The sequence below is a fragment of the Megalops cyprinoides genome, chromosome 15 (genome assembly GCF_013368585.1).
Source record: "Megalops cyprinoides isolate fMegCyp1 chromosome 15, fMegCyp1.pri, whole genome shotgun sequence".
In the NCBI taxonomy this organism is placed as follows: Eukaryota; Metazoa; Chordata; class Actinopteri; order Elopiformes; family Megalopidae; genus Megalops; species Megalops cyprinoides.
This window is the reverse complement of record NC_050597.1, coordinates 13,263,484-13,278,338: the sequence shown is the minus strand read 5'-3', so window position 1 is coordinate 13,278,338 and position 14,855 is coordinate 13,263,484. Positions and strand designations below refer to the sequence as shown.

Here is a 14,855-nt window from a genome sequence, read left to right as displayed (position 1 = left end):
AGTGACAACTTCAAAGCTGGTTGACTATAAACATTTCCCTTATTTTTCTTTTTCAACACCCTTACTGAACGGAAATTACAATGAACTCTTGTTTAAGAGTAAATGTTTACCCCATATCATCCAGATGCATTTACCTATTTAGTTCTTTACCGAAACATAACTACAGTGAATATCACAATGAATCCTCTTAAAATGACATTTTCATGAGAAGCTATGAGATACCATTTACTGCCATATTGGAACATAAATAATTTCACCAATTCTTTTAATACATAAAAATAATACGTAATATGTAAAAATAGCTTATATTTTTCTTATCCCTGCTGTCATATAAGACATAACGTTGACTGGGAAGGGGTTACTGAAGTGGGCTTTGTGCAAAGCAGACAGTCATGTTAACAGGAATTAATCAAGTAATGACCAGAAGCAGAAATAAAAATTTCAAACCAATTCTTCTTTGAAATGACAGACTGTGTGAGGATTACAAAAACAAGCCAAAAAGACACGGCTACTGCGTCCTGTACAATGAATTCCATTCCAAGAACAAAGGACGCAGCTGGTGATATCCCTGCCCTTCAGCACAGGCATGGAGCTAGCCTGTATTTATACATGATCCGCCTCATTTAAACTGATTATGCTTGAACCGAGTTCAGGAAGGGGGAGATTTTGTTCAGTCTGGGCTGAGTCACCTCCTTATACGCAATAGATTTTTCACTCTGAAAGAAGACATCTGAAGCCTCAATCTCTGGGCTGAATCATTTTCAACACCCCTCACCATGACTCCCGGTCCATGATGCATGTGGGCAAGTCTGGGGTTGTGCCCAAGAGCCCTCAGATGTTCACTGTAACCTCGCCCAAAGAAACACCCACGACCACCAGGAGCCCTTTCCACTGCAGAGGTGGAAAGAGGATGACCCCAACAGCTCATGTTCCAGGTGGTTTTCCATGATCTTTTTTTATTATGCTGACCAATGTCCGCTCTGCTCACTGGGATTACCAGTGATGACCTACTTACTATCATGATGTGGGAGGGGTCAGACAGCTGAGTGAAGAAACACAGCCAATCGCCACTGCGGCCAAAAACTGTTTTTGCCCAAAACCTGCAAAAGGAAGAAAGGAAACCGCCACCCTCACAGTGATCAAACCAGAGACAGCTATATAGGGTCTAATATTTCCTGGGAAAAACTTAGCCTTGGACTAACGGTATCAGTCCAGACAGCTGATATACCTCTAGGGATGCTACAGACAAATTAGTAGGGAGATGTAAAAATTGTAGTCTTAGAATGAGTAAAGCATTCTGCACACAAAAAGCAAGGCAACAGTCCTGTACACACAGATGTGTGCATAAACAAACATGCACACACACCTTGATTAAATAAATCTGTGGAATATCTGAAATCAAATGATCTTCAGCCTCTTGTGATCACCGGTTCCCACAGCTGTTCAATTCAATCACTAGGTAGCTGAGCTTGGTGAATAGTAAATCTATTCTGCATTCAGTCAGCATGAAGCTAAAAAGAAAAAAAAATCCAGACAGATAGCTGAACATGACGTGGCATCAACAAAATGGCTAATCTCTGACACACGCTTGGATCAGTACAGACTGCATTCTGGATATTTCAGGGAAATGCTGTGCCAGAAGCCCAACCAAGCACTCTCGCAATCTCTCCTCATTGTGCTTTACTGAAAGGGCCGCTTCAGAATAAACCTGACCGGAGATGTGGAAACATTCTTACCATGTTAAGCGGGTTTGATTTTCTGTTTATGCCAATGGTTAACGATGAGCTCATTAAAGCTCATTATCTGTAAACAAACAAACTAAAACAAAAACGGGCAACACTGAAGACACCCCTGCAGCAAGATGAGGAGCCCAGACTGAACCGCGTGTCGTGTGTTTGGTCTTCAGCAGCGCCTGCTGTGTGTGTGTGTGTGTGTGTGTGTGTGTGTTCGTGTGCGACTCTGTGCTGGAGGAAGAGGAACAGGAGAGCGCTGGATTGGGGTGGACAGGCAGGCATGCCATGGCTCATGTGTAATTACCATCATGCTTGGATCAGACAGAGAGCAGCCAGATGTGGCCATATGGAAAATGTCCTCTGCTCTGCATTGCTGAGGTAACAGGAAGAGGCCGGCCTGCCTGCCTGCCTCTGCTCGGATCATGTCACATTAGGGTCAGATGCAGCAGACAGCTCTACAGTAGCAGAGGGCAGCATAGAGGGCCAGTGGGTCACATGACAGCAGGCTGGAGACCACTCATGCATCAGCGCACATCTATACTCAGATAAAATTTGATTGATTAATACTTATAATATCAGTACTTATGTCAGAATCTTGCACAGGTCAGATTTTATAGAGAACATGCAAGCTAATGAATAACTCTGAATTAGGAGCAATGATGCCTGGGCAGCAGACATTACTTGGAGTGAGCAGTAATGATGGAACCAAACTATGCTTGATCAAAAGACCGACAGATGTCCTTTCCTTTTCAGGAGAGAGAGAGAGAGAGACAGAAAAAGTGTGCTTGCACGAAATATGTTTTTCCACCCCACTGCTAATTTACATGACACAACATCATCAAATCATAGCTGCTCTTTCCTGCACTCCACATAATCGCTTCCTCTCTTTCATAGGAGGCCAAACTTTTAGAAGAAGGACGTGGGGACTGTGATTTATCTTTGTGGCACTGCAGGGCTGGAATGAGGCCATGGCTGTCTGCAGGATGCCAGCTGAGAGCCATCTGTGGCCACCCTCACTGTGCCCAGCAGAGACTGCAGTGTGCCACTGCCCAGCGCCCCCTTCTGGGCTGTCTTATAACAGCATCGCCCTGTTACGCACCATACTTTCCCGGTGTACATCAATGGGATGCTGCCCTGATTGAGAGAGATCTCTCTGGACACAAACAGCTGTGCTTTCCCTTTATTGCTTAATTTGAATTTCAGCTGTGGCAGGCTGTGGCGGATATATAGATCCCTTACAGTTTGCCTGCCAGCATAAGGCAGGTACAGAATATAAACTGCTCTTCGTGCTGCTCCATAAAATGCAGCATGCTCATCTCAAAAATGCCAGTCAGGCTGTAACAGTATTTCTTTTTTGCTTTTCTGGTGGCTTTTATAGGATCGATTTGCAAAGGAGAAACAAGCTTAGTTCTGTGCCGATACTCCACACAGTTGCCCGTCTTTGGTACGGCAGAACCAGGTCTGCAATACGCAGCCTAGACACGTTTCACAACAGCGCCATAACCTCAGGCCTCTAACATGCAAGGCACAATTTAGGTATGGATTTATTTATGAGCTCCTGGTCTCTGCACAGGAAGAGCCTGGGCAGTCAGCTCACATGAGCTTAATCATTTAAAACACCCTTGTGAAGTGCCTGCAGTGCACTACAGCTAATAAGAGAAGGGGAAGACATTTGCTAGCGTGAGGCTTCTTTAGAGAAAGAGGGAAGGCAGTCTGATGATAAGGTCTAGAGAGGCAGAGATCTGGGAAAAAACCTGCCAATTAATGGGGGAGGGACCAGAGGAAAGATTTTCCATGATATATGCATGATAACCACTGGTATATTAAATAGCAGCAAGACACAGTGCCAGTACAATATTATGGTCTACTTTCTACAAGCACTACTGTAATTACCCATCAGTCTCTCTCTTGAATTCTATTAGACACCAAACTGCAATAGCGAGAGCCTGCAGTGCTATTCTTTAATGTCACAGACAGCAATTTTGTGTCTAATTTCTTAAGCACTACATTGCCATGCCTGTTCCAATTGCAGCATGTGGGCAAACATCAACCAAATTATGGTAATGGAAACTCACTGCCAAGGTGACCTTTTTAAAGAGATTATTTCTCAAAGAGATGTAGAAATACAGTGACAGTAATTCGAGTCTAGGGAGGACTAAAACCTTACAAATGTCTTTATCAAAGCCCTACAGTCTGTAAGACTGCCTTGTTATACTAGAGCCTCATAGCCTCTTACAGAATTTTGGAGTCTTATTACTTAGGAGTCTGCAATATTGTAAATCCAGCTTCAGCCTTGCTGCCACCTCTTCTAGTGCCTGTTTTCGCAGGAAGTTAATAGGAGGGTGAGGCTGCGCTTGTGGTGTAACAAGGCAAAATGTCAAGCATTGAGAAGGTTATTGATTTGTGCACTTGAGTCCAAAGTCTGTTCCATTTGCATGGCCGAGTTATTCTGAGCTCTATGGGCTGAAGTGACGGATGCTTTTGTAAACAGCTGGTCCGGGATAATGACACCGTACTGACATTTTGTGCAGATCTGGTCTGATGAGTCACGCTGCCCATGCAACCCATAGTTAATGCCGTGCCACAGTTCTCTCCATGAGGGGATGGCAGGCCGGCAGACGGGTTAGTTTTTATATAATTGCCTGTCTGGGTTTCAGTGAACTGGTTCTTTATTTGACTTGCAGTGCTTTTGCATTTGGCGTAATAAAAAAATTAGAGAGGGAAAGAGATGATTCTATTCAAAGATTCTCATGGAATCAACCATTAAAAAGAGGGAGAAAAGTCTGTAGTTACAAAGGAGAGATAGCAGCATTGTTTTGACCATTGTCACCAAAATGGTGATGTCACCGCTCCACCAACATTCCAAAGACCAGGTCACATTGCAGAGCATCCTTTAAGTCATGTACTAAGAACGTCAAATTACCAAAAGAGGCAGCAAAACAGGAAGGAGTCATGTAGAGCTACAGACAAGGCACTGAGAACCTGACTGGCTGCCTCACACTCATTCGTACAGCCGCCTATCTGACTGATGTTAAAACCTGAATGAAGACTTGTGTGTGAAGACTGTGTGAAGAGGTAAAAGGACTGTATCTCTGCTCTGCGCAGAAATCATGAAGCTCTCAAACCAATCATGAATTAATAAAGCCGTGTTAAAATTCATGGTATGCAGTCACGCATGACTGCGCTCCAACTGCAGAGTGTTGTCCGGTCGTGTGGAAATGCAAGACACTTTCAGAATGGCAAGTATCTAAGAGGAAAACGGGCTTTAAAGACATAGACGATAAAAACAAAAGCCAGAGTAGCCTTTCACACAGCCTTTGCCCCAACACCACTGAGCAGGCTTGAAACCTGAGAAACACGCTCAACAAGGTCTGCCCTATTTTATACTCATATAACTCGGTGACAGATTGTACAACTGGGGCAATTCAGGTGAAGTTAGTAAATGTGACAGACAAATGGTGCAGCCTCTGCCTGAAGGAAACTTACCTTCACCTGCAATATCCAGAATGATCCATTCTCCATGCCAAATTAAGATAAATGAAAACTGGATCATAGATCCAAGTAAATGGTTAGCATACCAACCTGTCAATTAAAAATGATAATGTACTAGAGCCACAAAGATACGAAGCAAGTGCTCTTTTTCTGTAAATACCCTGACTCAGTCCAAATGCAATATATATCAATGGAAGTGAAGAATATGAGTGATGCAGGCAGCATCTGAACTGACAGATACAATACAGTCTTAATCCAAACAATAGAAAGACAGTAGAGAGAGTATGGGGAGAGGAGATAAGAAAAGCCTCTTACAACAGTCCCCTGGTTTGGTGACACTCATACAATTACCATTCACACTGAGTGAAACATTCCTCAAACCGTAGTAGTGCATATTTTCATCTTTTCCTTTACAATATTTGCGCTGTCTTTTTTCATGCAACATCTTCCCTGCCTGGTCTCTGCTATTGATACTTTAAGTATAAGTTTGTGGAAGTAAAAAAATTGTCAGTGTGTCCAGCGTTGCCAGTTAAATCAGAGGAAGGCTTTGTGTCGTTGATGCAGTCTGAGGGGTGTTGGGGTGAGCGTGTGAGGATTCAGCCCATTCAAACAGGCAGACCTGGAGGCTGCCATTCCACTCAGGCTGCATCTTTTCAGATGTGGTTTCCTGGCTTTGTGTAGACAGCCAACAAATCCTGACCTCAAAAGCCACATGACAAATCAGAAAACTGACACAATTTATGTAGTTGACCACATTTAATATCTCCCCTGGATTCAGGTCTAGAAAGGGTCAGATAATCAGAGATGACTCACCTCAAAAAATTACTTTTAAACGGGCAATGATTCACTACAGGATTTAGTCAGATTAGAGAACAATTCCTTATTAAATTGGCATATCCATGGAGACATTTTGGTGAGAGAAAACCTCTTTCATTATATCATATCATACATCTCCTTCGTCAGAGGACCCAGACTCCATATCAAATAAAGGTTAATGAATTTGGGCCTGTGTGCATAACAGGAACACAGAAGTCCTTCTATGGCCTCAGCTAAATCAAAACTTTGCCCTGTTGGCTACCCGTTCAGAGAGCTAATATGGATTTAATAGCTTCTTTTTGAAAAGGATTCTTTGTCCTTCCCTAAGAGTCAATTCACCAAACATCAGCACAGGAGCTGGGGTTATGACCTGGAGCAGTGTTAATTGAGATTCTATGCCCTTAAACCCTCCCTGAAGAGTTTCAGGAAGTTCACACTAAAGTCATGAATTATGTAGACATAGACAATTACACATTTTATGAACAGAGATAGCATCTGAGCACTGTGAAAACAGATACACAAAGCAATATTTAACTAACCTCAACAAACATAAATCAGATTAAGACATTAACCCACACAGCAGGCAGACAGAGCCATGCATTCCCTGTAGCGTTAATGATTCAGGCCTGGACGGCGCTCCACATTCCTCTCCTGTCTAAGCATGCTAAATCCACGGAGCTCCCATGAGAGAACGATGCTTTTTTTACCCTTTCCGGTTCAATGTACCTACAGTCATGCATGTCTGCATCTGAGAAGTGAGAGCTTTCAGTTAAATGCGCTAAAGCACTTACTACAAACAGCCAACTGTTTATTACAAAATGAAAAGAGCAGCATTAATAGGTTTGGGATTTCCACAGGTGCAAAGTCTAAAACACCCAACAGCCCCACTCGTGCTGCCACACACTGCCACATCAGGGAGCAAGGTTAAGTGTACCATCATTTATGGAACAGCAATAAAATTAATAGGAGAACAGGGCCAGGTAGAAACATTTTTTTTTTTTTACTCAGACGAGTTAACTTGAAGTAAGTTTAACACAAATAAGAATGCCACTAAAAAGGGGGTACTGAGAAACGAGGAGACAAATCCACCACATGGGCATTTCTGTGGTTCCACCTGACTGAAATCTCTTACTGTGAGGGGCAGTGTGTGGGCCCCCACCCTGCTGTGTTGCTTTTAAAATAAACACGAGCACTTTAGCTGAAAGCACTTCTGATGAAAGCACTTCAGATAAGATCAACTACATCCCGAGCGCTGCTGGACTCCCTCACAACAAAACAGTCTATACTGTGATCCACATCTTACGTTAGCTGTGACTGCATCGTCATTGGAAATGACAGACCAAACCTTTTACATAAATGTCTCAGATAAATAGCACAACACCCCAAGATATTTCATTTCAAGGCATTACTCTAGTGTTTAACACAGTTAGAAAATGAATAAGGGTTTGGTGGTTTTCCAAAAATTACTTTATCGATACAAAATCACACTGACAGCATGCAACCCTGGTGCATTTCATGCAGAGAGAATAGGTCTGTATAGCTGTCACATTTTCCATTTTCTACTCTCAGTGTAAACAGTGTCATTACTTGACTGATTTAATGAGTAAACAACCATCTCCGGGAATGCAGTAATACTTCACATTTACATCAATGTATACAAGTGCCACAAAAAACACAGGCCTAATCTTGGACATTTCTAATAGCTAAAAACTCCCCAAATGAGCTCAAAAGCATTGGGAAACAGCATCACAGTTATCTTGCAGAAAACATGATTAGGCTATATACATGGAGAGCAAATGCAGATATTACCTCTGGGAAACCCAAAGCCACTACACCACTACAGCCCTCTGAATAATGAGTAAGGACAGTAAGGAGGATGGAATTTACCTGAGCTTCAGCAGAAGACTCTCATCACTCCACGTAAGCAAAAAAAGTGATTCTCCCTTCCCGAGGCTGATACAATGGTGACTGCACCACCAGCCCTTACCGAACAGTTACCCTGGCAACTGCATCACGGATGGGCATCCAAAAAGACAGGATCTTAGAGAAACGGGTGATTCACCCGGAGTCAGGAACTGAATGCGAAGGGGAAAACAGCAGGAGCAGTGATGGCGCTCTCTGCATGGAGAACAGGACGGGCTCCTGCTGCAGCTCTCTGACCTTCCCGCTGTACTCAGAACAGGCTGTATCAGCGCAGGACTGCCATGAGGGAACAGCCCAACGCTCGGCCGGGGGAGGGGGAGTTGGGAGTGATGCTGACAGTCTCGGTCTTTGCAGGCACCTCACACAAAGGCACTGGAAACAGCGCTCTCATCCTCATATGCACCATATGCACACGCACGCACGCACACACACACTCCCAGGGGAGAAGCATACAATATTCAGCTGAAAGCCAGTCTTGTTGCTCTGCTGTGGCACACGCCCTTCACTTATTAATGCCTGCACTGTCATGGATAACTGCCTCTCATCTCCTGTGCCTATACCACTAACCGAGCATTCAGGGAGATCGTCACTTCAGAGTCATGCAAAAATAGCCAAAGCAGCAAAACATTTCAGGGCTGCTAATCTCACCTTGGATAAAAGATAAACAAATCACGAAGAAAAACAAACAGGCTACAGAGAGAACCGGTTCCCCAGGTTTGCAACCTCTGCCATGCTTTTTCCAGACGGCCCGTGCCAATGCTGTACTCAAGGAAACAGCAAAGATAAGAAATTTCAAAAGTTTGACAAACTCGTCTTGCATTTCAGCAAAAAGATGGAAGGATTAAGCAAATGGGGACCACTGCTCAACTGTTCAACGTGTGCATCAAACAGAAACATTTAAGCGAGACCTCCAGAGACACGGTCTTTACACAACACAAGCTGAGAGATTTTGCATGTGACGGAGGCCTGTGATGATGAACAATAACATTCAAGTTGACAATTTTAAGAAGAGAAAATTCCAACAAGTTACCAACTCCCTATTCCTTTGCAATATTGGTTTACCACCTACGTTATACAACAATTTTCACTTCTTGTCAGACCTATGCGGTGTTGTTTGAGAAAACTGAAGGCTGCAGTCCAAAATAAAGCACTATATACATCTCTTATTACAAAAAGAAACTATATCCTACAGTGATCAGAGAACGCTGTGTCAGACCAGTTCCAACTTGCACTTTCTGTCGGTCCTGCATTTTCTACCAGCTGCAGCTACAGCTGCCATTCAGAGTTAATAAAAGCGCATTCTTAGTTACATGTATACGGCATCACTGCTTCATAACGTGTCCATGGAGCCTCCACATCTTAAAAAAAACTTGCAGTCTGCATCCAGGAGAGTGCAATAGTTGTAAGTATTGATAAATGGGTTGGTCCATTAGTATTAATGGGAATTACTATGTTAGCTTGGTAGCAGTCACTGACACATGCTAGTCAAAAGTCAAGTGCTGATAACATGGAAAATACCACTGACCATAAATGAACACACCTCTTTTTTACAATTAAAAACACCCCCTTGGTGTGGAAGCCCTGCCTGTCTGCCCACTGTTTTCATTATTAAAACAACACCAGTATTGAGCTGGTGGCCTGGGGATAAAGCTTTCCCTGCACAAGCTCCAACTCACAGGGCCTGTTTCAGCCAGCTGTTCCTCTGCGGACATGCTAGCGCAGGGCACTGTAGCTCATTTTCCCCATACCTAATATGAACTACTTTTTTATTTAATTAATCATTTTTTTATGATAGACCATCTGCCTTCATGAAGATTTCATCATGAGGGTTTCATCTGTGAGATTTACGGCTGTTCAAATCTGCAATGTAATATAAGAGGAGTGATTGATGTTGAATCATTTGATAAGTGCGGGATTGATATTCTGATTTCTTAATCAACCTGAATATCAATCAGGGCGCTTAACTATGAAACAAGCAAGATAATGACAGACAGCGACCTCAGACTTAGGTGAGAGCTGGTTGTGGAGATTGCTTCAATTATGTCTACAATATAAGACACAGGTTAGTAAAGGACAAGGAGAAAGAAAAGCACCTACACAAAAACAGATTGATGAATAATCACCTGTTATTGTTTTGCATTCAAGGCATCGTGCTGCCATGACGACTGGATTTGTCACACTGTGTAAATGGGGCTTGGTGACATAACCTCAGAGCTTTGTACAGCCAGGCAAAAAAACGAGGCAAGCGGACAAAACAGCAAGTCCCAGAACTTCCTGCCTCACCAACACTGCTGTCCGTAATCACGACAGCATTACAGACGACGCTGTCAACACTGCAATCAGGGACCTCGGCAGCGCTCGTGTCGTCCGCACCTCTGTCTTTCCTGCAGGCGTCCTCTCTGAATGCGCATCCCTGCCCCGCTTCCCCTCACACAGCAGCAGCTGCAGGCTTCCTCTGCCTGCTGACCCCCTCCCCCCCACACACACACACAGCAACAAAAGCAACCCAGCTGAGAGTGTGGCCGGACGGAGCCCTGAGAGAGAGAGTGACTGCGACGGGGCCGTCCTCAACCAGCCAGCCCCTGTACGCCCCGCCAGGGCTCATTACGCATGTAGGACGGATTTTGTGCACTCTTCCAAGGAGAGGGCATGTGTGAGAGCCGCGGAAAAGATGTGGATGGGAGTGGATTTCTTTCCATCATTTGAACCACAAGGTAATGTTTGTATCGTCTGTATGGTTCCCAGAAGGCAAGATCAAACAGCTGATGTGGCAATGAAAACGCTCTGCACAAATCGCCATTTGTTGTGTTGCTTCCTGGGATACAGTATATCACCCATATCTATGGATGTTTATTCTTCTCCAGACATTCACTTGGAGGAAGTGTGAACTGAAAGACTTGAAAACACCCCAGAGCACCAAGTTTCAGAAGCACCGATGAGTCAAAGAGTTCTCCTTTGCCCTGAGCCCAGTGCTATCCGAGGCCTGTCCTTGTCTTTGCCGACAGTCTCTGGTAATCATAGGAAATCCTCTATGGAATCAGTGCAGAGCAAATGCCACATGCAGGTCAGCTGGAAGCAAGCCGCCAGCAGCACAGGCTGCATTAGCTCAGGTCAGACCTGACATCTACATGGCATCACACGTGACTGGACTGCATCAAAACACTGAGGTACTCCTTTTGAAATAATGGACTCTCAGAAATTCCTTCCTTAATACACACTATTAATACATACCATTGGTGAATCAATACCCCTACTGACTTTGGTTTTCAACTGATATTAAAATACTGGCTTTCATCTGATATTACAGTACCAGAACACAGATTCTTTATATTTGAAATGTTAACACTGCAACCCATTTGAAATTATGGAATAAAAACCTAGTAGCACTGGGGCAGGCACCCAAAACCTAAGACAGTAGTTTGATTTTCTTGACACTTGAGCCAGACCATTTTCTGGACCACATAACTAACATATCAGAGGAGTGAATGATTTGTTTAAAGGCTCAATTATATTTGGTAAGCAGCTGTTCCCCTCAAACTTGGCAGAGTAAATCAAATTTAATATTTAATTGAATACATCTGCAAATTAAATGACCTGACAGAGTAGTTTGGCAGAACCTTTTCTGCCTCACATTTACAAGGGACACTTTTCAGAAGGCAAACACAGATTTAAGTATTTCATTGTGAAAACATAAAAAACACTACATAGTAATGTAGAGGCATGTTAGCAGCTCAGATGAGACAATTCAAATGTATTTCAGCCAAAAGCCAGAAAATAAACTGCATGGTTCCATGCCAACAAAACTGCTGAACATCCCATTAGTATAATGATGACCAAATTTGTTAGGATAATAAATACTCCAACACATAATTTCACACAGCTTCTATAAATGCGCATTTACATAACAAGAGCACAGGCTTACACAGTTTAAAATGCAGATTTAGATCTTCAGTAGTAGACCTTTGTATATTACAAATAACATTAATGACATTGCTTGTTAGAATTTTTTGCAAGCTTGCTGCTACTGAAGATGTGTTTATGTAGTGCAGCTAACCAACTCAGTTTAAACTGTTTTGTTTTTTTTTTTTTTTGCATAATGCCCATGCAAAAATCTGAATTATTACACATGGACACAGCCTAGCTGGAAACAAAGGATGCAAGTGATGTTAACGTTGGAGGCTGGCTATGACTGAATGAACAATCTGTTCATCTCACTGCAATATATAATGACCTAAGGGTGTTGGTGGTCTGGCTTAGGGTCAGGTAAGTCATCTTGATTCCCAGGTCAATTTATTATCGCTGCTAGAAGTGGACTGTGAACGAAACCAGCAAAGATTGATCCATTTGTGATCTCACACTGAGAGGGCGCCTTAAATGTGTTGGAAAGACTTTGCCCCCAAGATACACATTTCATCTGACTTGGCTACAGTAATCTTTCATGGAGCCAGCAGCCAGAGTTTACCGAGACACAGCGTCTTTGTAAAAATGACTTCATTCAAGTTCTCTCCTCTCGATCACAGAACATGCTCTGACAAAATCAATGTCACTCTTGATCCTTTCTATGTCTGAAGAGAAATACTACAACCTTCTGCAATCTTCAACAGCCACAAACGTGACGTTTTCTTTAAATATAGATCATATCAACAAACTTTGGGTCTGTGGCAGGTTAAACGATTCCGGAAAATACTGTGCATGTTAAATAAACTGTCATGTGATGATATGCAAATGAAAGAGCAAAGTTCAAGCTGAATGCACGGGGAAAACAAAGCGTTTGTTACTACATGAAACAGACAACCATAAAACTAAAATCAAAAGAAAGAATGCCTGCAAATGGAACAGCGCGGAAACAAACGCAAACCCGACTGGGCTCCGCGTTTAAAGTTGTATAATTACACAGTACAGACGACAAAGACGCAAGGTTGTATTAATTAAAATAAACAGTAGTGTTACCACGGCACCCAGGAAGACCACTTTCCTACTGACCAACGGGCACAGAGTCCGACCTAAGCCTCATTACATAAAATCCATTTAAGTTTATTCTTATCCCCTTCAATATCTGATAAAACAAACGTGAAGGAATCAAAAGAAGAAAGTACATCTTCAGGACTCTGCCCTACCACATTACACGACGCATTTTACTGCTCACTGAAGTTAATGCGTCTTCATCCTTATAGCATTGTAAATGTTAATTATATGTTGAATTCCTTGCTATGTTTATACTAGCGAGCACATTATTTCCTCGCTACCATCTCTAAATCTCATTATTCTCTCTACGTCAACTGTAAAATCTGCTTTATACTCTACTCTACTCTTTATACTATGTTCGAGTGATGTGCTTAGTCTAGCTACCAGTAACATTAACGTTACCTAACTCGGAAATTATCTTACAAATATGCTTTTGCAGATTCAAAGACTGAGGTGGTACACTGATGTTCACTATATGACTTCATAAATGGATAGCTAGCGAGCGAGCGTTCACGTTAATTGAGCTTCTCATAATAAACTTGCCAGATCAGTTAAATTCACTCCACGTAACACTAACTACCAACAAACAACTATCTCTAGCTCGCTAGCTCGTTGAGAAGTCTGGCTAACATTAGTTAATTAGCTGCATAATGAGAGTCCCTTTGGCTAACTAACTATAACTAGCTATCTCGCTAACATTGCAATCAATATAAATAATGCTAGCTATACAGCCAGATAACCAGGCAGCCGGTACGATAACATTATAAATATATGTTACCTTAGCAAGTATCCTCTCTTGATATGGATATTATAATTTTTTTGTTGCGGTCTTTTTCGTGATGAAACACACTGAAATGGAAAATATCACATCACGATCTGGTCACTCCCTCGCAAAACGGCAACTTCCACTTCCGAGCACCGCCGGCACAGCTGGTGTGGCCGTTCCTAGCAATTTAATTTTAAAACGGGGGATGCAGAGTTTATTTCCCCGAGCACGTACACGCCAGTTATGAAACAAGTGGCGTTAATGTTACAGGAGACGTCATGCACATTCCCCAAAAAATAAAATGGTTAAAACGAAACTTGAAACAATGACAACAAAATCCGAACCTTTGGCTTTGTCGAGCCCTACGGCCGCTCCAGCCCCTTTAAATCCAAGATGGCGGCCCTTGTAACGTTGTGCACTCCCAGCAGCCTTTGCCGAGAATGACGTCTATGTTCTGTCACTTCTCAGCGGACGGCACCACACGCTTATAAATGATGAAAAAGGATAATTTGATTGCCTAAACATGCCACGTAGCTGTGATATACCTAGTAACACGTGTAATAACTATTTGTTATCGGCAGATATGTAAGCGTCAAGGACGTCAGTAGACATGCTCCATCAAAACTAGATTCCCTAGGATTTTGTAGCTTGTCGGGTTTCACATCCTACTCAATATAAGTCTTGTGTAAGCGTACATATACACATACATGCCTAGCTAAATTAATAAATTTACGGCTATGGTACATGCTATGGCACATGCTGTGTTTTTCACCATCACATCAGCCTGACATCAAAGTTTCTCCTTTTGCTCTATTGATTACACCAATAAGATTGCCACACTTATGTGTGCTATCTCTGACGGCCAGAACGTATCTGAGTATCTCGAAGTCCGAGAGGAAAATTGATTTTTTACTTGCCACTACATGTTCTTAACCATGACCTTTGACATGGCTTTGAAGTATGTGCAGTGTTAGCATAAGTTTGTCTTGGTAACATGGGGACCTGGGGATCACAGCCACTTTCTCAGTTGCCTCTGAGTGCTTTCTATCAAAATTAAAGTAATGAAAACCGTGAACAGAAAAGGTTGAACAGAAACATCCAAGGATAAAAATGGTTAATGATAAAAAATGTTTATAAACTGCAGGTAAATGTTTTGGTTG

At 42.6% G+C, this 14,855-nt stretch overlaps 1 protein-coding gene across 4 annotated transcripts in view; it reads right to left on the bottom strand.

Annotated features, from left to right (window-relative positions):
• The window catches only part of klc1b (kinesin light chain 1b), a 40,292-nt gene extending 26,183 nt beyond the window's left edge, over positions 1 to 14,109 (bottom strand). For 3 of the 4 annotated variants that reach the window (XM_036546114.1, XM_036546116.1, XM_036546117.1), the window contains exon 1: positions 13,708 to 14,032. The gene's annotated coding sequence lies outside the window, so the exon portion shown is untranslated. The other variant, XM_036546115.1, reaches the window with a different exon arrangement.
• Between the last annotated feature and the right edge of the window lie 746 nt (positions 14,110 to 14,855).